Raw genomic sequence first — 23,130 nt, forward strand, 5'->3', positions numbered from 1 at the left:
CAAATAGATGTCCAAATAAGTGGAAATAAATGGGCATTAAAAATTTAATAAACGTCCATTTAAACCAGCCCTTCTAAAGTTCTTTTGTGTACATTTGTTAAGACGTAGCGCTAAAACAAAAACAAAAACAAAAACAAAATGTAGCTCTGACTCAGTAAGTCTGGAGAGAACCCCGCGAATCTGCGTTTCTAACATGCTCCCTGGTTGAACAATGCTGACGGTGTCTGAATCACACTTGGAATGGCAAAGCTTGACCTATCTTTCCAACTCAAGGAGGAGTCTTAAAATTCAGCTGTGGTCACTGTGATTATCAACAGGTGCACTTGTCTGGGATATACATGTTTTGGTTAAGATAGCCTTTGAATTTTATAACAGAACTATTATTAAAATTAATCCCTAGTACTGCGGCTGCCTGTTAATGATTCACAAAAATCCTTGCCTAATAAGAGCTATTTTCTGAAGAGCTCGCATTGAATTGCAAATACTACTCCTAATCTGAATGACATCCACAATTCGCTTACATAGCCCGAGCCCGAGCCAGAAGAGCTTCTGCAAGTGTTGGACACCCATTATGTGCAATGCATTGTCTTGAGGGCTGTGTGAAAGTCTGTTGAATAAGGTACATACCCGCGACTGAGAAACTTAAACTCCATTGTGGGTCGGGAGGGATGGGGGAGATAGAGCATGCATAGCAAAACCTGCATAAAATAGAGGCTCTTTAAAGTGATACCAGATCTAAGTGAGGCCCAAATTAAAGACTAATTGGATTTGAAGAAAAGAGAGAGCTAGTTCATCTGATGGCAGAGCCCCAGAGCCTTCATGGAGAAGGAAGCATCTGAACGAGGCTTCAACTATTTGGATTAGGTGTGTAGAAATGAGGCTGTGAGGTGTGGGCTGAGTTGCAAACATATTAAAAGGAGGGGAACCTTGGAAGAAAGGACATGATAGGAAAAGGAGCTTATGTGTATTTTGGGGAATAGTTTCAGTTTGGCTGAAATGCAGGTTTCATGCAGGGGTTTGGTTGCCAATAACCTCAGAAAGAAAGTTGGAAATGAACTTAAAAGACAGTGGAAGATACTTGGGTTGAATTTATAAGCAGTGAGGAGCTGTCCCTTACCCAATCCACTTGTTCTCCGTTCTCCTTCTTTTTTTAAAAAATTTTTTTTTAACGTTTATTCATTTTTGAGAGACAGAGTGTGAATGGGGGAGGGGCAGAGAGAGAGGGAGACACAGAAACAGAAACAGGCTCCAGGCTCTGAGCTATCAGCACAGAGCCCGACTCGGGGCTCGAACTCACAGACCGCGAGATCATGACCTGAGCGGAAGTCGGCCACTTAACCAACTGAGCCATCCAGGTGCCCCATCAGTTCTCCTTCTAAAATGTCTTCAGTCTTGTTCATTTGAATTATTTGTGTGTGTGTGTGTGTGTGTGTGTGTGTGTGTGTGTGTGTGTAAATTGACATTTTATTTCTTTTCAAATTTCTTTTGGTAGTCTATACAAGAGATTATAAAAAGAAGACACATTTGTCATAGGAACTAACAGGAAATGGAGGATGGGAAGAAGGAAGATTCCATGCACTGCCCTCTGAGAGGTGACTCTGTCTTATAAATTGCAAAGAAGGTATAATCCAGAGATGTGGAAATTGTTAGCTAGGAAATATTTGAATTTATGTCTCTTACATGGAAGGCATCCAGCAATGTGGTAGGTGACACGGGAGGGATAAACTTGGTACATCCTCCTGGATCATCAGTTGCATTCGATCAGAGTGTCACTCCACACTATATAATTTAAAGCCTTTAAAAATATATTAGAAACAATTATATTTATGCTTAAATTTCATTTATACAGTAATTAACACTAGTCTAAAATCAGACAGAGGTACCATTTTATATTTAAATGTGTTTTCCTCTTGTTTTTTAAACTTTAATGTTTCCTAACACTGGTTATGTTAGACTGTTTTAATGAAGAGCTCTTTTTCATTTAAAAAAAGTATAATATATATAAAGAATTAAAAAGAGCATGCTAATCTCTCACTCTGTTAATCCTACATATGGGATGCCTGACTACTCAAGTTACATGGCTTATTAGGAATGAGGCACCCTGGTGGCAGCCTATTAAAATTGCAGGCATAGGGAAAGAGGGAAGTAATCATTTGAGTGGGGAATGGAAAAAGCTAAGTTTATAAAGGCCACATAAATACTAAGGTTGGGCTCAGCCAGTATCAAGCCTGGCATAGCTGACCTATGTCAGTATTTCTCTACTTTTGTTTTTATCATCATATGCCTAAGAAGTCTTTTTTAGACATGATTTTCCTAATTGTTATTCCTCCCCTGCCCTTTGGAAGGCCACAAACCATCATAATATCTAAAACTTTTAAACTCACAAGAACCAAGTTTGGCCCCTTGGAACAGTGTTTCCCCCATTGATGGCACGCGGTCTAGAGTTTTCCAGCCTCTGTCTTTCTGGGGTAAGATCTTGTCCTCACACTCCTGTGGCAACTCTAAACTGGATCACCTAGAGTCAGCCTTCTATCAGACAGAGACTTGTCAGAGAGTCATGTATTGAGGCTCTTGCTATTGGAACCCAGAAGGAGTGCCTTTATCAAACCCTTATTATTAACACAAGTCCTGCTGGTTGACCTTTTTAATCATTCACCCAGACTGGACTCACCACCATTCTCAGGGCTCCCCTTTTCTCTTATATAGTCATTGCCCTTAGGTCCCAGCTGCATGGAGCCTGCTTTTATCTAGTTACGAGTCCTTGAATTCTCCCTGCTAAAGTGGCCAACAGCAGATCTAGAGGTGCTTTAAGCTGTATTCCCATCTGCCCCAGTCCATTTATCAATGGTAACGGGATGATACATAGGAGAAGAGCTTGATCTTTTATGCCTGGCAGATTCCACTCCTATTCTCTTTCCCTAAAATCCAGACTGTAACGAACAGGATCACGTGTGTCCTCCTTGGTTCTTTCCCATACTTAATGTTCACAATAGTTCCATAAGGTGTTTATCAAGAACATCCCCATATTATTGGCGAAGAAAAGGTCACACAGCCAATAAATGCTGGATCTAACCCCTGAACTCAGGGATCTCTTGGTCTAAAACCCATGCTCTTATCTTACACTGTCTTTGAGAGGTCTGCCAAGAAATGGTAGTAATAACTTATACTTTCGTCTACCCTATTTCTACATAGATCCCTATATTTATTTTTTCATATAGTTATTCACTCAGCAGATACTCATTGAACAACTACTATCTGATAGGAACTTTGTAAGTTATTAGAGACATAAATGAAAAGCACCCTTTCTGTTTTCAAGGAGCTCACAGTTTATAAAGGAGATGGGCCAGTGAGTAGGTATCTATAACTGTATCTGACACAGTAATGTCAGTAATATAACTACATGATGCTGTGGGAGAGACACCCATCCCAGTCTGGATGGTGGTCTGGAACAGCAGAAAACTTTGAGATGGAGAAACATCCTGTACTGACATTGTATGTTTATGTGTCTTTCATTCTGCTGTATAAGATACTCAAGGGCTAGAACTGTCTTTTCCATATTTGTTTTTCCAGCAACAGCTATAGTTTCTCACTTTATTAATGTCGGGCCAATGTTTGCTGTACTAGAGGCTAGTGTATTTCCTTTGCTATCTGCCACATGCTCTTGTGTCCCCTGGAATTATATCTTAGGACTCTACTGGTTTTAAGATATAGCAGCCGGGGCGCCTGGGTGGCTCAGTTGGTTGAGCGACTTCGGCTCAGGTGACAATCTCACGGTTTGTGGGGTCGAGCCCCGCGTTGGGCTCTGTGCTGACAGCTCAGAGCCTGGAGCCTGCTTCAGATTCTGTGTCTCCCTCTCTCCCTCTCTGGCACTCTGTCTCCCTCTGTCTCAAAAATAAATAAACATTGAAAAAAATTAAAAAAAGACATAGCAGCCAATTTGATCTAATTTAAGTGAAGATGAGTGATTTATTATAAAGATACAAGGGTGTATCATGGAAATCAAGTATAGAATACAGCTAGTCCTCAGGAGAAAACTACAATCAGAAGTAGGAATTCTCTTTTTCATTCTACCTTCTCTTGCAGAATGACTATATTATTCTATCTCCATGGTGTAAAATATGGCCACATTACACCTCTCAGGTTTAGTTATTTTAGGTTCAGTCACATGAAAAGACTAACCCAGCTTCTCTCAGTCTCAATTCTAAACTCTTTGAAGAGAGAATCATATTGCCCATTGGGTCATTAAGTTATGGCTATTGAGGACCAAGCCTTGTGGAGATGGGAAAGAGGTGGTAAAAAGCAGTTTCCCAGGGACTCCTGGGTGGCTCAGTTGGTTGAGTATCTGACTCTTGGTTTTGGCTCAGGTCATGATCCCACCATTGTAGGATCAAGCCCCGTGTTGGGGTCTACACTGGGTGTGGATTCTGCTTGAAATTCTCTCTCTCTGTCTGTCTCTCTCTCTCTCTCTCTCTCTCTCTCTGTCTGTCTCTCTCTCTCTCTCCTTCTGCTCCTCTTCCCCACTTGCACACACACTCTCTCTACAATAAAATAAAAATTAAAAAAAAAGAAAGAAAAGAAGTTCCCAGAGAAAGAGGACACTTTTTTGAGCTGGGCAAGCACCTGAAGAAATACCATCCACCCAGACAGTTGAGGGAAAAGCTCCTGGGTGTGGCAGGATACAACTCCCAGGATATAAGAAATTAATAAACAACTGTTCTTTGATGACATTTGCTCACAATGATCCTGGTTTTCTTGAAGGACTCTGCTCCTCATTTGATCAAAATAATGTCCCTTGGTTAAATCCTTTGGTAAATGATTATTCTCCCAAGAATAGTGTGCTGTATTGATCTTAGACCTTTACATAACGATATGGTGTGTGTGTGGGGGGGGGGGGTGCTTCTAGCTTTTGTAATGCAAAGAACAGAGGCAATGAGTGAGAACACATGGATAGGCTAGGTAGAATACAGGATACAAATACTTTTTTGAAACACTTAATAGCTGCATTAAAAAGAAAGAAAGGGAAATATCCCGGTATCATGGACTTACAAATAGAGGAAATCATGTCCATAGTGGTTAGCAAAATAACAGATCTTTAAAGACAAGAGGCTGAACTCTTAACCCTGAGGTGGGAGCTTAACACACAGCTTAGACCACTTCTCAGATCAAATACAAAGTATTCTGGAATTGTCTCCATCACTCGTGGCACATAGAACTTCTATAGAAAAACCCTCTCAGCTAAAGTTGCATTCACAATTAAAAATTAAAAATCACATGAGGAAATGATCCATTATTAGGGAGAATCAGCTGACTTTACAAATAAGAGGATTGATTCTGAAATGACCTTAATATTTAAAATGGTATTATTTGGGGCAGCTGGTTGGCTCAGTCAGTTAAGCATCCCACTTTGGTACAGGTCATGATCTCGTGGTCCATGAGTTCAAGACCCGCGTCAGGCTCTGTACTGACAGGTCGGAGCCTGGAGCCTGCTTCAGTTTCTGTGTCTCCCTCTCTCTGACTCTCCCCCATTTATACTCTCTCTCTCTCTATCTCAAAAATAGATAAACATTAAAAAAAATTTTAATGGTATTATTTAAGTAGGTTTCCACTGGTTAAAGATTTCATGAATGAGGAGGAAAGGAATCAATGAAATAACAGGCAATTTTGATGGGGTGCCTGGGTGAGACTCAGTTGGTTAAGCATCCAACTTTGGCCCAGGTCATGATCTCACGGTTCTTGACTTCGAGCCCCATGTCAGGCTCCATGCTGACAGTGTGGAGCCTGAAGCCTGCTTTGGATTCTTTTCTCCCTCTCTCTTTGCCCCTCTATCGCTCGTGCTCTGTCTGTCCCTCAAAAATAAATAAGCATTAAAAATTTTGTTAAAAAGAAAGAACAGGCTATTTTGATTTCAAAATCGGGAATTAAATAAAAATATGAAATAAAAAATATGGACATAGAATTAAACCTCAGTGGATAAGTCAAATAGCAGATTAGATATGTGGGGGAAGGTGAGAGGGAGGGAGGGAGAGACAGATGGGGGGAGAGAGAGAGAGAGAGAGAGAGAGAGAGAGAGAGAGAGAGATTTTTCTAAAGAAAGAATACCAGTTACTGTCTTGAAGGACAAAAAAATTGGAAAATAAAGGAGTAACATGCAGGATAGAATAACAAGACCCAAGAAATTTGCTGGATTTTCTGGAAGGAAAGAATAGAGTGAATTTGGAGAAAAACTTTATTTTTGTTGCAAATTTTACATACTGATTAAAGATATAGCTCTTCAGATTGAAGAGCTACATCGAATCCCAAGCAGGGTAAACAAACAAAATGACCATCTGGAAACACTGTAAATAAATTGTAGAACACCAAAGATAAAGCAAAAACCTTAGAAACATCTAGAGAGAAAAGATAGATTTCCTCCAAAGGAGCAGTAATTCCACTGAATAGAATTCTCATAAGTAGAAGCAGGTGTCAAAAGACCATAAAAATCTGCAACATATAGACAGAAATAAGTATCACCTTACATTTAGGGACCCAGCTAATCTACTGTTTAGGAGCATGTTTTCTCATAGAGGTTTGCTAAGATAATCACTGAAGGTTTGGCTTTAGGAAGAGGGAAATGGAAGTCCAGGAGGTAAAGAGTGGGACAGAAGAAGCAATGTGGTTCCAAGATGTTGGAAATTATGTGAGCTAACCTGAAAGGATATTGATATGAGGGAAACAACTAATATGGTAGAGGGTAAAAAAACAAAAACAAAAACAAAAAAACAAAAAACATAAACGAGGGAGTTGCAATATCCTGTTGAAGAACGTAAATTCAAGTGCCCTTGGGTGCATCTAAAATGTTTCCATCCATTGTTAAGAAAGTGTGGTAAAAATGTAAGTTTAAAAAGATTTGTTGTTTTTGTGGGGAAGGGCGTGAGACAGGCAAAGGAAACACATGGCCAGTAGGTTTCTCTTTGTAAAATAAAGTGGCAGAAATAAATCCAAATATTTTAATAACCACAGTTAATATAAATGAATAAATTTGCCACTTGGCTGTCTGATATTTACATTGGTTTTAAAAAAATTCATTTAGATACTCTTTCAAAAGACAGACCTTTAATATAAAGACACCTGCTGTTATAGCAGACTTGGTTTCTTTTTCATCTCTTGAGAGCCCTAATGAAGTCACTAAAACTCCTTTCTCGTGATAGATGCCAAAACTCACGTGCATGTATTCTGGAGTATTGAGTGCCTTCTGTGAACAAGATGGAACAGCAATTGAACATGGCTGGACATAGGATTCCAAGTATTTTAATGCTTTATAACATCAAATTGAAGACCTGCTCATCCGTGTGTGCCACAGGATTAGTTTTCACAGATGGCTGTGAATAAACCATAGGAAAGGACATACATGTCTCCTTTTAGAACAAAATGGACACATATGAGAGCATATGGTATATTTATTTTGATTATGAAGTTTTACCACACCATAATTAATGGTAAAATAGAAATTTAAAAGGCATGAAAGCATTACTTGGCTGTGATAATGCTATGACACCAACCTCTTTTTCCTAAATCAGTTTTTCCATCGTGTCAGGCTGTTGATGTTTTGTTCACGCCCATAGTTCTTAAAAGCCAGAGTAAATAATAGGCTGGGTTATGTTCATGTAACTGCACACAAACCAAGTTTACAATGATATAAACTCAACATATATAGAGAGGCAAAGTCAGGTGGCTTTTGAAAATGGGGACCATCAAATCTCACTGCATGTTTATCTGAACACATCTATATTTATAGTTTACTTCACCGCTGATTCAAATAACGAAGGGAGAGCTGGCCTTCAGGGATCCGATGTAGCACACTCATAAATAAAAAGTGACGTGCACACGTTTATCTCCTGCTAGGATTTTGAAAGTCAGATATGGCACCCTGGTACCCTGAAACAGGTGTTAAGGGCTGGACGTTTGTGTTCCCCCCAGTTCGTATGTTGAAGCCCTAATCCCCAATGTGATGGTATTTGGAGATGAGGTCTTTGCAATGGAATTATGTTGAGGTGAGGTGGTGAAGGTGGAGCCCCTAGGATGGAATTAGTATCCGTGGTGTCCTGAGCTTTCTCTTTCTTTGCCTTGGGAGCATATACATAGTGGGAAGGCAGCCATTGGCAAGCCAGGAAGAGGCTCCTCACCAGGAATCTTGGACTTAGAGGTTCCAGAACTGTGAGAAATAAGTGTCTGTTGTTCAAGCCACTCGGTGCGGTATTTTGTCACAGCAGCCCGAGCTAAGACAACAGGGCTCCCCGATGAGGCTGGAATTGACAAATAGATCAAATTGGGGGTGCTGATTCATCCATCTCTGTTTCGTGCTCACCAGAGAAACACGTGGGAAGGGAGGTTGAACCTTGAGTAGCCCCTAAACCCTCGGAACCTAAATCTCTGGTGGGTGCTGGTCTGCGTGTGTGTGTTTGTAATAAGAATATTTAAAACTGAACCTGCCTTTACATTTTGTTGAGCATTACACCAAGTACATTACCCTGTGTTTCTTGCCTTAATGGGCTCTCAGGAGGAATTGATAAGACATCTGGTTCCTGCATTCTTTGCTAATGTTCCTTTTGGCCTCAGGTAGAAAATATTGGGCAATTTTTTTTCTCCAACAAAACCTCGTTGTAAATAGAGGAAAATAAAAATAAAAGGGGTAGAAGTCACACATAAATTTTTTATGCAAATGGGCATGAAAACACATGAATTAAAGGTCTGTTTGGGTAACTTTCCTATTCACCGTATTTGTTAAGAGATTCATTTGAGTTAAAGTGAGTAGAGGTCATATAGTTGCACAAATAGTGCTTATATCTTTGTGCTTCTTGCTGTGTCTGTTTGCTGTGTGCTCATTCATATCTCTGGACCAAGCCGTGAATTTGGGGAAAAGTAGAATTTTTGAGAAATCAGAACATTGGGAAGAGAATTTTAAGGAAACATCTTCGACAGAGGCCTGGTAGAGGTCAAGAACACTGAATTCACTGATAGAATATATTGCATAGCGATTCAAGCATAATATGGAGTTCGAGGTATCACTGTATATAAAGATATTAATTATTCCAGAGGAGATTTTAAATCACAGTGTGAGTTCTGTTTAAGATACAACTTCCTTTAGGATTGGCATTGGCCAATCTTTTTGATGGCCCTTTATGTTCATAATTTTGTGGAGCATTTTTTAGACTTACTAATAATAATCTTGTCATATCAGAGAAATTGGTGCCAGTATTTCCCTAGAGAGAGGCAGAGAGAAAGCAGTAGAGAACAAGACCATACACATCATGTAGAAAATTATGGAATCAAATATATAGCCCTGAATTTGAAAGAGACCAAACTGACATCAGGCCATTATTTTGATTGGTCCAGGTAAACTTTGACAAGATTCCAGAAAATACCTTATTACTTCTGAGCATTCATTATAATGATTCACTATTCATTAGCTCATGTTCATTAAGTACTTGTTCTCTGCCAGGTTCTGGTGTGAGGGCTTCAGGTGTGTTTGTCTCCTTTAATCATCTCAATAACCCATTAGGTAGCTAGTATTATTATCTCCATTTTCAAAATAAAAAAGTAAACAAAAGTCTAGATATGGTAAGTTAAATCTCATTGGTAATTGGTCAAGACAGAATCCAAATTCATGTCTCTTGGACCCTAAGGGCCATGCATGTAATTGCTGTGTTAGGTCTACACAAATATTCTCAGTAAAGAGCTTTTGAAAGAAGAGTTATAAAATAAAAGTTAATGCTACAAAGATTCTTCATGAATAATTTCATGAGAAAGATAATTTCTCTGATATTCATGTATTAATACATACTTAAATATATGTTAAGTATGTAAATTAAATTAAGCTTGTGAACTTCAAGCATCTGTATCCTGTCTAGAGAGGGAGTGCTGAGGGATGCTGATTAAGGCAAAAAAGTGGATTCCATTTCTTTCATTTTGTCATTAAAGTATTTGCCATCGTAATGAACCCAAAGCACTTTATAAAAGGGAATGAGTGAAAATAGTAGATGGAGGCAGTTATAAGGGACGTCTGGAGGCACAGGAAGTAAGTCACTTAATCTCACCCTAATGTAGTTTCTCACTGAAGTGGATAAACAAATGCTCTCCTTAAACAAGATTTGAGACAAAGCACCAACTTAAAATAACATTCAGCTGAAACCACTAAATTGGACATGCGCCTTCTAATTTCCCACAGCATTGTCTTGTCAAACATGTTGGCTTGGGTTTGTATGATAAACTGGTGATATTCAGCGTATTAGAAGTTTAGGTTCGTGTATTATTGAATTCAGGAACGCTTCCCATACGTCTTAGGAAGTTTGGAACATGTTCTAGAATTCTGAATGCGAAGTCTTCCTGTCACGGGATCCACTGCAAGAGTTTTGCACAAATCTCATTAGGAAGTTAAATTCGTGACACCCTCTTCAATGTTAACATAGAGAGATTAACCAAAGTAACTAACTCCATGGCAAGAGAAAGGAGAGTGAGGAGGCAGATGATAAAAACTCTAATTTATCAGAACACAAATACTGGAAATGAATACACAGGGAATCGAGAAAATGGCTAGGTGAATAACTTGGTGTTAAGTTCCATGAGTGGGGCGAGGCTTCTTGTTCTTAAAGAAAGTTGTCTGCATTGCCCTTTTTTAATTTTGTCATATTTTATTTTATTTTTTTATTTAAAAAATTTTTTTAATGTTTATTTTTGAGAGAAAGAGGGAGAGAGACAGCGTGTGAGCAGGAGAGGGACAGAGAGAGAGGCAGTCACAGAATTCGAAGCCGGCTCCAGACTCTGGGCCATCAGCACAGAGTCCCATGCGGGGCTTGAACCCCTGAACTGTGAGATCATGACCTGAGCCGAAGTTGGACACTCAGCTGACTGAGCCACCCAGGCACCCCTGTCATATTTTATTTTGACTTAAAATATTTTCTCAGATTCTATAGTTTTGCTACATCCCATGCACGTTCCAATAAATGATCTATTTATTTACGTGAAAGGCAAGCTTTGCTAATGTAAAGACAACATGTAAGAATTTTTCCTGCCAATTTTCTAATGAAAACCAATGACAGGTTTTTTTTAATTTGGTTATAAGTTTCATTTGCTGAAAATGAAAAATGTATTCTTAAAACGAAATAAAAAATATCATATTATCAGGATTTCTGGCAGCAAATGAATGAATACTTACTCTGAATAGATCTCTCTGAATGGCCAGTCTATAACTACCGTGTTTTGTTAGAAAAGTATATTAAAAAGTAGAAACAGCATCCTGAATGAAGAAAAGAGATAAAAACAAAGTATAAAATATGTAATCTTTAAAAAGAAGCTTATCAAGGAGAATCTTAGTGAAACTTTAAATGGGAGAGTCACACAATCCCAAAGCTTTCCCATTTCCCTATTCAATGAATAATTTACTTTTTAGATGAGATCCGCTAACATTATTGCAGAAAAACTGTAATTGAAAATTATTAAAGCTCTATCTTTATTGCATTTGAAAATCTGTGCATTTGGTGTTTGACCAGGTCTGCCTCATCATTAAGAATTTTGAGGAAAAGCAAAATCTCTGTCTCCCGAAGAATAAAGAGCAAAACCCTTAATTGCTTTCTTGTTTCCCACAAAGATGCTAATATGATGAACTGAATGTCAAGAATAATAAGACAAAATGATGGTGTACACCCTGCAAAGAGAAAATAAAACATCTTTTTATGTAAACTGTCACCAGAACCTCAAGGAAACTCTTTGCTCTTTCCCTGCCCTGATTTTGAACTGCTTCATTAAAAGTAATTTTGTTTTTCAGGAGGATAACACCCACATTATTCTATAAAAATAATTTTAAGAGAAATCTTCAATTAAGAGGTTATTGTTGCCTGAAAGATTTTTTCCATAGTTGGTTGGTAGCTGAAAATGTGATCTTCCCAAGTTTGAATGGAAATATGACATTCATAATGGTTTAAAATAGGTAAGTGTCTTGTCTGTTTGAAATGCCCATGAACTTAGTATTATTTATCAGATCCTTTGAAAATGTTGGAATTTTCAGAGGACAGAATTTTCAAAAGGGAGAGAAATTAATCATCAATTCTTCCTGTCTTCAATTGATTGAAACATTAAATTAGAGAGACTAATTAGGGACTGAGAAAGCCCTTGTTCAGTACAGTATTTTGAAAATAAACAAGAGATCACAGACTCATGGTACACCCCAGCTCCCCCCCACCCACCCACTAGCTTTGGATGGAAATCCTGTAAAACTCATCCCACTGACCATCAAACTCCCACCAGTGCTTGTCCTTATCTAAATTTAGATACTTGGGGGCGCCTGGGTGGCTCAGTCGGTGAAGCGGCGGACTTCGGCTCAGGTCATGATCTCGCGGTCTGTGAGTTCGAGCCCCGCGTCGGGCTCTGTGCTGAGGGCTCAGAGCCTGGAGCCTGTTTCAGATTCTGTGTCTCCCTCTCTCTGACCCTCCCCCGTTCATGCTCTGTCTCTCTCTGTCTCAAAAATAAATAAACGTTAAAAAAAATTTAAATTTAGATACTTGCTTGGTTCACTCTGTAACCTGATAAATGTTTAGATACATAAATACATATAAACCACTTAGAAGGGAATTTCACAGGGCACCTGGGTGGCCCAGTCAGTTGAGCGGTTGACTCTTGATTTCAGCAAAGGTCATGATCTTGCGGTTTGTGGGTTCAAGCCCTGTGTCAGGCTTGGCATTGACAGGACGAAGCCTACCTGGGATTCTCTCCCCTCTCTCTCTCTGCCCCTCCCCTGCTCATGCTCTCTCTCCTCTCTCTCTCAAAATAAATAAACTTTTAAAAAGTAAGGGAATTTCAAATTCTTAATTAAAATAAAATCCCTGGTAATTTATTTCCTTAATAATTTGTCCTACAGACAGTTTCTTTCTCAATGGACACAGGAAACTACACTTGTCAACTTAGGCCACAAAAATCACTTTGCAACTAAGGCAACAGTGACCAGTTCTTGTCACGTGGTCTTTATGCGTAAAAGCCCAAGCACGTTGTAAAAGGGTTTCTGTTGAACTAAGGTGCCCCTTAGAAGCCTCCCCACCATCCTTTATAACTCTCTTCTGAGAAACACTAATCTCCAGAAATACTCATAAAAAGCTTCCAGGTCAAATAATTCTGGAGAATTCTAAATATTGAGTTATATTTGTGATTAAAAAGTTATGTCAGTGTATGAAAGGCTCTGAGAAGCTCTCCATTCTGTTCTGCAACCTGTTCTACATTGTTCAATGTAGAATGAATGGCTCAGTGCAGCACTTTCCAAACTTACTTACCTATCGAACCCGGCTTTTTTTTCTCATCTGAACAATGCTTGTGAGGTAGACACTTCCCTGTTTCACAGACAAAGAAACAGGCTCAGGGAAGTTAAGTAACTTGCCTAAGGTAATACAACTACCTTGAGTGATATAGCTAAGATTTGAAGCCCCAAGCCTTCTATCTTTTGTTTGTCTGCTTATTTGTTTTGAGAGAGAGAGAGACAGAGAGAGAGAGAGAGAGAGAGAGAGAGAGAGAAATGCAGAGGGAAAGAAAGAGAATCTTAAGCAAGCTCCACGCTCAGGGTGGAGCCTGGTGTGGGGCTTAATATCACAACCCTGAAAGCATAACCTGAGCTGAAATCAAGAGTTAGAAGCTTAACCAACTGAGCCACCTAGGTGCCCCCAAGCCTTGTATCTCATAATCAGCACCATGACCTAAAAATACAAGGAAATACATTCATTTGAATCTATGACCTATTTCCAGTTATGTTTAGCATTTTGTTTTCTGTGCAATCTTTTAACACATTTCTTTTTTCCTTATATTCAAGCTATTGGGATTATGTAAACAAGTAAACAAACAAGCAAAAAACCCCAAAGAATCCCATGCTGTTACATACAATGTGTTTGCTTAGAAAAAGGTTATTAGATTCTGTGCAGTATAATAGTTCGGAATGAGCCCAAATAACACATAGAACACATCATTTTATAGCCAATATGGAACAATATGGAGTCAAGAGAAGCATGAATATTACCTTAAAGTTGGGAATGACATTTGGTAAAATATTGTGAGTCAGCAGAGAAACATGAAATAAAGAAATCCATTTGCCTGAAAGGACCTTGTTTAAGCTAATTTCAGAAATATTTAAAGGATTCAATTGTATACATAATATTAAAATGAAAGTTACATTGAGAAAAACATTAAATGCATTAAAAGATTCCTGTCATAGTGAGAAAGAATGTATATGTTTTTGATTTTTACGTAGACATTTTATCTACAAGGATCCCTTTATTCTCTTTATATACATGGGTATATTTGTGATTAGGAAAGCACGCACACGCATACACAAATGTATATGCAATGAGTACAAACAACCTTGTATGAGAATTGTTAAAATATCCATTTTCGTTATTTTAAATGTAATATAATTTTAGATCCCTTTCATAAATGTCCAGTGGACAGATTTATTATTATTATTATTTTTAATTTCCTGCATCAGATCTAGGTCTTTGATAAATACCACAGACAGCCCCAGAACTGTAGGATGGGCTTGACAGTTCCTCAATAAAGGGCTGTGTGGTTTTTTTGTCAGAATCTTCCTTCCACTGACAGCTGCTTTGTTCTTTTCTAGTCAGATTTTCTAGTTAACACATCAAAAGTGTATCTGTGTACACGAAGTACGAAGAAAACAGTTCAAAGAGGTAAGAGATTCACTTTTAACTCTTGCTACATTTTCCCCACACTTGTCACAAAAGACATCTCTTATGGAAGCTTCAGAACAAGGTGAGGAGTTCATGATGGAGCCCAGGAATCTCTGGCATTTAAGAACCAGCGTTTTCGAAGGCGAGTTGGTCAGGCAATGCACTGAGAGTCTCCAGATCAGTGAGAGCTAATCTGCCGTGGGGAATTTGCATTTTCCCAAGACAACCAAGCCCAAGAGCTGGACACAGTGTTTTATATTTGGTTTATTGCAAAAGCTTGGTTTCTTCTTCTTGGCATATCTTAATGACAGTAGCCACCTGCTTATGTGCACGCAACGCTGGGACCATCGCTTGGGTCTCTGCCAGCAGGGATTCCTACACACACACACACACACACACACACGCACACACACACACACAAACACACACGAACTGAATTTAGCCTTGCTTCCTTGCTAAGCAAATGTCCTGGGGGTGGGACTCCAAGATCTTTTTGACTAAGGTGGCTAACTGTGGATTGGTATCAGAATATTCAAACCCCAGGAAAGTCACCTCTTAACCTGACTCTTGCAGCATTCTAGTGATAAGCGTATGCAGAGATCAGGTAGAAGGCAGTTTCCTTTCTCTTCCTCCCATTATCCCTGAGTAGGGAAAATATCTAGAAAGTACTGCTGCCTCTCCTCCACACCCCTGCCCCCACCTTCAGTGAATTAAGTTGAAATAGACCAACACTGTGTGATGCCATATGTATGTTTTTAGAGGACCAAGCGAGGCTAGAGCAATAAACATTTATTAAAAAAAAATTTTTACATTTGATCTTTGAACAAAGCATCTGCATAGTCATCTTGAGAAAAATAACTTTGTTCAACATTCTTAGACTTACTTTATAGTTGAGTGTGGTTTTAAAATATGATATATGTCAGCCTTTCAAAATTTGATACATGTCAGAGTTCTTAGGGGCCCTGGAAGCCTTAAGCCAGGCTAGGCAAAGCAAAAGAAATGTGCACAGCAAGCAAAGAAAACAGCCCCACATCTCCAGAGTGCTCCTGGTACCATGCTGTGTTTCTGGTACCATGGTAAGCAGGTAAGAGAGAGGCAGGATAATGATTTGGAAGGAGGTAGGCTGCTTGGGGTCAGCTGATGATTGGGGTCAACCTATGTGGCTTACCCCCTCTAAGCTTGTTCTCTTCTCTGAAGTGGGGATTCTAATGGTCCCACATTCACAGCGGGTTTTATTTATATATTTATTTTTTGGAAGAACAATTATGCGTGTAAAGCCCTTGGCACTTTCCAAACACATGGCATGAATCTCATGAAAGACTCTGAGGGATCACGTCATTGCCCAGGGTCTCCACAGATCTGGAATTTCACTGGTACCTGTTGAGTTCCAAAAGTATATCCTATCATAGTTGCTTCTTTGGGCCATTTACCTTGCATTCACTAAGAAGTTAAAAGTCTCAGGGGCGCCTGGGGGGCTCAGTCGGTTGAGCATAGGACTCTTGACTTCAGCTCGGGTCATGATCTTGTGGTGCATGGGTTCGCCCCACTTCAGGCTCTGCCAGCCTGCTTGGGATTCTCTGTCTCTGCCCCTCCCCTGCTCATGTGTGAGTACATGCATGTGTGGGCACGTGTGGTCTCTCTCTCTCTCTCTCTCTCAAAATAAATAAATAAACTTAAAAAAAGAAGTCTTAGCAATTGAAGATTTTACTTTTCACCTGTTCTATATGCAGCCTACAATCAAGAATGTGATGTTCTTCTTAGATCTTGCCCCTTTTCTATTAATTCTCAATCATTAAGAACATAAAGGACATGGGTATGTTTAATCAACAAAGATATAATCATATTACAAATACTTAAACCACAGTAATAATTTAAAGTAGCACTACATGTAAGCAGAAAAACAGCAGGAAAAAAATGACATAGATTTTTTTGAAGATTAAAAGTTCTGGCAACAGAGCTATGTATCTGTTTCAAGCATGTATTCTTTAAATTGTTGTCCTTTAAAAATCATGACTTTAGGGGGACCTGGGTGGCTCAGTTGGTTAAACATCTGGCTTCGGCTCAGGTTATGATCTTATGATTCTTGGTTTCAAGCCCTTTGTTGGACACCGTGCTGACAGTGTGGAGCCTACTTGGGATTCTCTCTCCCTCACTCTCTGCCCTTCCCGGACTCAAGTTTTCTCTCTCTCTCAAAATAAATAAATAAACTTAAATTTTTTTTAAAAAAAAATTATGACTTTAGAATCAATAACTCCAAATCAAATTATTTTGCAAAATAAATTTAAAAAGATCTTCTAGTGTGACCTTTGAATGTACTGCCATGAATTTCAGCACTTTGTGAATCCTCTGCCCAATTTCTCTACCCTTATTAATTCCTGAGGTTTTTTTCCCCTAATATTTTTTTTTCTTTTCTTTCTTTTTTTTTTTTTTTTAATATTTAGCTCACCTCTCTGGGGGCATTCTAAATGGGGTTTTGAGTTGTGATGAATGCGCTCTCTTTTGGTTCCCAAACTTCTTAGATATGCCCCAGAGGCTGATTTCCCAACTAACGGAATGACCTAGCCAAGTCCCAGACTCTTGGCTGTGCTTTTTTGAACTTTCTCTCGTCTTTGGGATTAATCATTATAATGGTTTGATTGCCGGTTTCCCCATGTCTTATTCACCACTGCAACTCTAGCAGAAAGCCTAGCTCATGAAGGTTTGTTGAATGAATGAATGAAATCAATGAATGTATTTCTTTCTTTTTTTTTTTTTTTTAAACAAATGTATTTCTCTTCAATTATCTATCCAAGTGTTTGGCTCAAAGTAGATATTCTATAAATACGTGCTGAATGAACTAATGAATAAACTTGTAAGTTAGTAGTGTGACTAATCACACATTTTCACCATTTGGGGAAGCAATATGTATTTTTACAAAGCTCATCTGGTAGGTGTTGGGGAATACCACATATAAAAAAAAAATGTCCGAATCTTCTAATGCTAGTGGAGAACATTTTTATCTGACATGCAAGCATTCTTCATGATGAGGCTGTTAAAACACTGTCCCTGCCAAACTTGAGGGTCCACTTCTCTATGAAATTTGCCTAAAAGCAAGTATAGTAGACATATCATTAAGTGCATTTTACCCGGAAAAATTATCTATCAAAAGGAAGGTTCATATAATTTTTTTCGATTTTAAAACTCTTGAAAAATTTCTCTCTTCTTTGGACTCACTGCCTTATGTGACAAGATCATTTGTGAAAAGCTGAGCAAGGCTAAAAAAATTACACTTTTAATCAAGTAAAATTAAGTGGGGTATTTTGAAATGTCAAAGATGGATAGCATATATTATACTTATGTGAATAAATGCTTTCAATAATGACAAAAGCAATTCCAACTTAAGACTGTGAGCTTTTATGTCTATGAGAAGGTGTTATCTAATTCAGAACATCACAAATAAAATATGTTATTTATTTTTATTCCAAGGAAGAATCAAATGTATAGAGCCAAAGCTTTATTGTCACTATTATTATTTTTAATGTTCAGACTCCTCTCACTATGTTCCTCTTTCTAGGGATGATGTAGGACAGCATGCAGAGAAGAGTGGTCCGTGGGTTTTTTAGGCTTGGCATCATAAACTGTCAGAACTTAAGGAACCCCTAGTGTAGGCAGATAAGAAGGCCATATGTTGCTACTTTCTCCAAGTAGCAGACCTGGGTGGTTTACCACGGCTCCATTTCCTTACATGTCACAAAGGATATAGAAGTTTTCAGAAGTAAAAAAATATATATATTAACAGGGGTACCTGGGTGGCTCAATTGGTTAAGCGTCCGACTTTGGCGCAGGTCATGATCTCACGGTTTGTGGGTTTGAGCCCCACGTCAGGCTCTGTACTGACAGCTCGGAGCCTGGAGCCTGCTTCAGATTCTGTGTCTCGCTCTCTCTCTGCCCCTCCCTGCTTGCTTCCTCTCTCTCTTTCTCTCTCTCTCTCTCAAAAATAAAAATAAAAACATTTAAAAAAATTTAAAAAATATTAACAAAAAGTTTGGACACTACTCTGATTGATCAGCTTTGGCAAAGTGGTATGAAACCTATTTGCCATCCCTGAGTTAGTGTATGCCCCACATTTTATTTACAACCATTTATACTCTGGAGCACAAAGATTAGTGAGGACGGCCTTGGAGGAAGTCCCTGGATCAGGCACCTTAGAGTTCACATCTTGAATGAATCAAATGGCCTGCAGAAATTTGTAGGCTCAACGAAAATAGTGTGAAGTGAGATAAACTTTTTTGGGGGAATTTCCCTCTTCCTGTTCCCGGTTTGCAGGCATTCTTGTCTTCCTACTCGATGCGATGCTGACATCTGGAGTGCTTCACTCTGCCGCCCATCTGAGACTGCCTACCCCAGTTTTTCTTATGCTCTTTCCAAGTCAAAACAACAATTTCTACATCTGATTGGCCGACAACATTGTGTAAAATTCTGATAAGCTCATCTAACCAGTCTCTGAATTGTATTCCAATGAATTCTGGTCCAGCAGGAACAAAAAAAAAAAAAAAAAAAAAAGGAAGTCAAGGTTAAATCTGTATGGAAAATGCTTCACAGACCCTTCCAGAGTTTTCTCAAATATTAACCCTGAAAACTCCTGGGGAAAGGAATCAGTTTAATTTTTTTTCAATTTTTTTAAATTTAAATTCAAGTTAGTTATAATATAGTGTAGTATTGGTTTCAGGAGTAGAATTTAGTGATTCATCACTTACATTTAACACCCAGTGTTCATCCCAACAAGTGTCCTCCTTAATGCCCATCGCCCATTTAGCCCATTCCTCCAACCACCCGCCTCTGTCAACCCCCAGTTTACTCTCTGTATTTAAGAGCCCTATAGTTTGCAGATTGGCCGCCTCTTTAAGAATGGGAATCAATTTTTAGCTGTGGTTTGGGGGTGACGTGAGACTGACAGGGTCAGACAAAGGAATTCTTTTCAATCGGGAGCAAGATAAGAGGCATTTGGGGCATGAAATTAACTTTATGGTTTATTACTAATGATGTCTATTAATAACCCTCAGCATCTCTTAAACATTTTGCCTGGTATATCTAATAGTTCAGGCAAGGGAAAACTATTAAAAATATAGAGAATTTATAGCAATTACTTTGAAATATTACTAAATAGTAGTATTTCGCAGTGTAGGTAAGGGTAGTAATTTTCAATTCCAAAAACTACCTTATAAGGTTTATGTAAGCATCAAATGCATGTAAATCTTTAACACCAGGCCTGGTACCAATAAATATTTTCTATTAAAAATAACAGAAAAGAATAATTTCTACTCATACTTATTTGAGGTTGGAGTTCTACATATCTTGGTTAATATTTTAATAAAAGTAGCCTTTTGGGGGATTACATGCTTCCCAAATGGTCAAACTAGCATGGTTTTCAAAATGTGACAGAACACTCTATTGAAAATAGGCAATATTTATTGAGTACTCACTATATTTCAGGTTTTGTTTTAAGCATTTCTACATATATCTTTTCATTCTGGTAATTACTTTTTTATTTTATCATTTACAATTTTTTTAATGTTTATTTATTTTTGAGAGAGAGAGAGAGACAGAGAGACAGAGCATGAATGGGGGAGGGGCAGAGAGACAGGGAGTTGCAGAATCTGAAGCAGGCCCCAGGCTCTCAGTTGTCAGCACAGAGCCTGACGCAGGGCTCGAACTCATGAACCATGAGATCATGACCTGAGCCAAAGCCAGAGCCTGCCGGGAACCCCTCATTCTTGTAATTACTTTAAGAGGTAAACACTGTTATACTCATTTCATAGATGAGAACACTGATGTTTAAGCAAAGCTATGTAACAGAGATTACACAGATAGCAGCTGATGGAAAATATTTGTGCATCTTTTAAAATAGATGAGTTAGAGAATATTTCACATGGAAAAATTTAAGAGACCATCTATTTAAGAAATCTCTTTTATAAACAATAATAATTTCTTTTATAAATAACAATACTGAAGCATATGAAGGAAGAATCTTATTCTGGATGATCTGGACATTGGTCAGACTCACGTCCTCTATCCAGCCAGTGATTCAGTGATTTGGGGACTACTTATAAACTACAGTCTGTAGACGTGCCTGGGTGGTTCATTCGGTTAAGTGTCTGACTTTAGCTCAGGTCATGATCTCATGGTTCATGAGTTTGAGCCCCGTATCTGGCTCTGTGGCTTACACTGTAGAGCCTGCCTGGGATTCTCTCTCTCTCCCTCTCCCCTGCCCCCCACCACCCCCCCCCAACTTGTGCACTCTCAAGGTAACCAAATAAACTTAAAAATATAAACTATAGTCTATAGATGTAAAATTATTCCTAATCGAACAGATTTCCAAGCTTGCTTTAGCAGATTGTATTTCCATCATGGCCATATCTATACATTCTACTGTACATGCTATTTTTTACAATATGATGCAGATGCTGTTCCATCAGGGGGTGAGGTCTTTTTCTCTCACGTTTAAACTGGGTGGAGTTTTGTAATTCAACCAATAGAATATGGCAGAGATGACACTGGGTGATTTCCGAGGCTAGTTCGTAGAAGGTTATATGGCTTCTGCTGTGCCTTACTCTTTCTCGAGACTCTTGCTTTGGAATCCAAGAAACATGTTTTGAGGATGGCCAAGACACCTAGAAGAGCCATGTGTTGGTGTCCCAGCTAACAGCCCAAGATGAAGTGACTTTTGGGACTAAGTAGAAGATGGAATTGGAAGGGCCATGAAGATATTCTTAGTGGAGACCTGGTGAGTCTCTTGGAGAAACTTGAGAAGGGTACATGGGTAACAGAAGTCAGGCCCTCAGAGAGGCTATCGGTGAGGTCTTAAAAGGACATGAGGGAAGCTGAATGGTCAAGAACTGTTGTTAGTGGTATAGTGGTGGAAAGTTTGTCAACCGTGTTACCTTGGGGATGCAGAAAAGAGGAAAGGTACCTTGTGAACTTGTTCAGTTTTCAAGTGAAATTTAGAGCAAACATAAAAGAGCCAGGCTTTGCCAAGTAAAAGAGTAAAACTGTTTCTTATTTCAGACTTTCTAAGATTCTCAAATTAGGAAATGTTTTCCAGTTAGAGATCAAATCCAGGATAATGTCAAGAAAACATTTTATAAAGATAAATGTAAGAGCGTGACTGTCAAACTCTTTATTAAGAACTAAAAAAGGTTAAGGCAGTGCCTCAAGCAAACAACAGGGCTTTTAAGCAGCATAAATGTGTCTCCCTGTCCTGCGTTTATGAATAGAAACCAACTTTGGCAGTTATTTTGTGTCAGTCCCATTACTGAATGTTGGATGCGTCCAGGGTAGATTACTTGCCCCTTTGGTTCACGGGTCTTAAGATGGAGAGGAATATACTTGAGGGGCTATATTTAAGGAAGCTTATCTGAGGAGCCTCATCTGTACCTGAATCTGATGCACATGGCAAGATCCTTAACCTTGACGTGATTTTGTATTAAGATGTGAGGGTCTCAGGAGAGGAATGTGTGTATTTTTCACACGCTAGGGATGTGAATTATTGTGCCCAGGAGGCAAACCGTGGCAGATTGCATTTCCAGTCCCATCCCACATGGTATTCTTCCGATGTGATAGTGGCATTTCCTTGGTCCTTTTGCTTGAAACTGGGTAGAATTGGGTAACTGCCTTGAGCAATAGAATGCAGCGGAAGTGACCCTGGGTGACCTCTAAAGTTAGCTTGTCAGAGGTGATGTGGCTTCTGCCTGGTCCTCACTGTCTTTTGGGATGTTCACCTGTGGAACTCAGTCACTGTGGTTTGAGGCAGTTGAGGCCACACGATGAGGCTGTGTGTAGGTGTTTCAGACAGCAGCTTCAACTAAGTTCTCAGCAAACGGCCTTTAGATGAGTCTTTGGATGACACAGCCTCAGTCTTCGGGGACTCTGAGGACTCCAAGGACTGTAAAGCCTCTAGCGGATGCCTCAGACACCGTGGAACACAGAAATGCTCTTCACCCTGTACCCTGTCCAACCGATTCCTGAGCCACAGAACCCGTGAGCACAATAACTTGTTGTTTTATGCCACTGAGTTTTGGGATAATTTTTCTACTGGGGTGTCGTGACTGGAACACTAGTCAATTAAGAAGGATCTTAAATGCGCAACCGAATGGCCATTATTTGGTCACCGCTGGCAAAAAGCATGGTGCTTTTAGGTGCATGTCACAGAAACTTGACTCGGACTAGTTTTAAACATGTAGAGGCTGTATTATCTCACTTAACAGGGCACCTAGAGGTTAGGTAAGCGCTAAGTTTGGTATTCTTGACGGTTTAATGATGTCATCAAAGAGCTCAGGCTCTTCATGTGTTCCTGAAGCCATTCTTAAAGGTAGCTTTTTTGAGTCTGGAAGCCAGATGTTTTGGAAGTCTGTTTTCTATCCAGTCACAACAGTATCTAGAAGAAAAAAAAAAGAGG

The sequence above is a fragment of the Panthera pardus genome, unplaced genomic scaffold (genome assembly GCF_024362965.1).
Source record: "Panthera pardus isolate Hobbes unplaced genomic scaffold, ASM2436296v1 HiC_scaffold_8, whole genome shotgun sequence".
In the NCBI taxonomy this organism is placed as follows: Eukaryota; Metazoa; Chordata; class Mammalia; order Carnivora; family Felidae; genus Panthera; species Panthera pardus.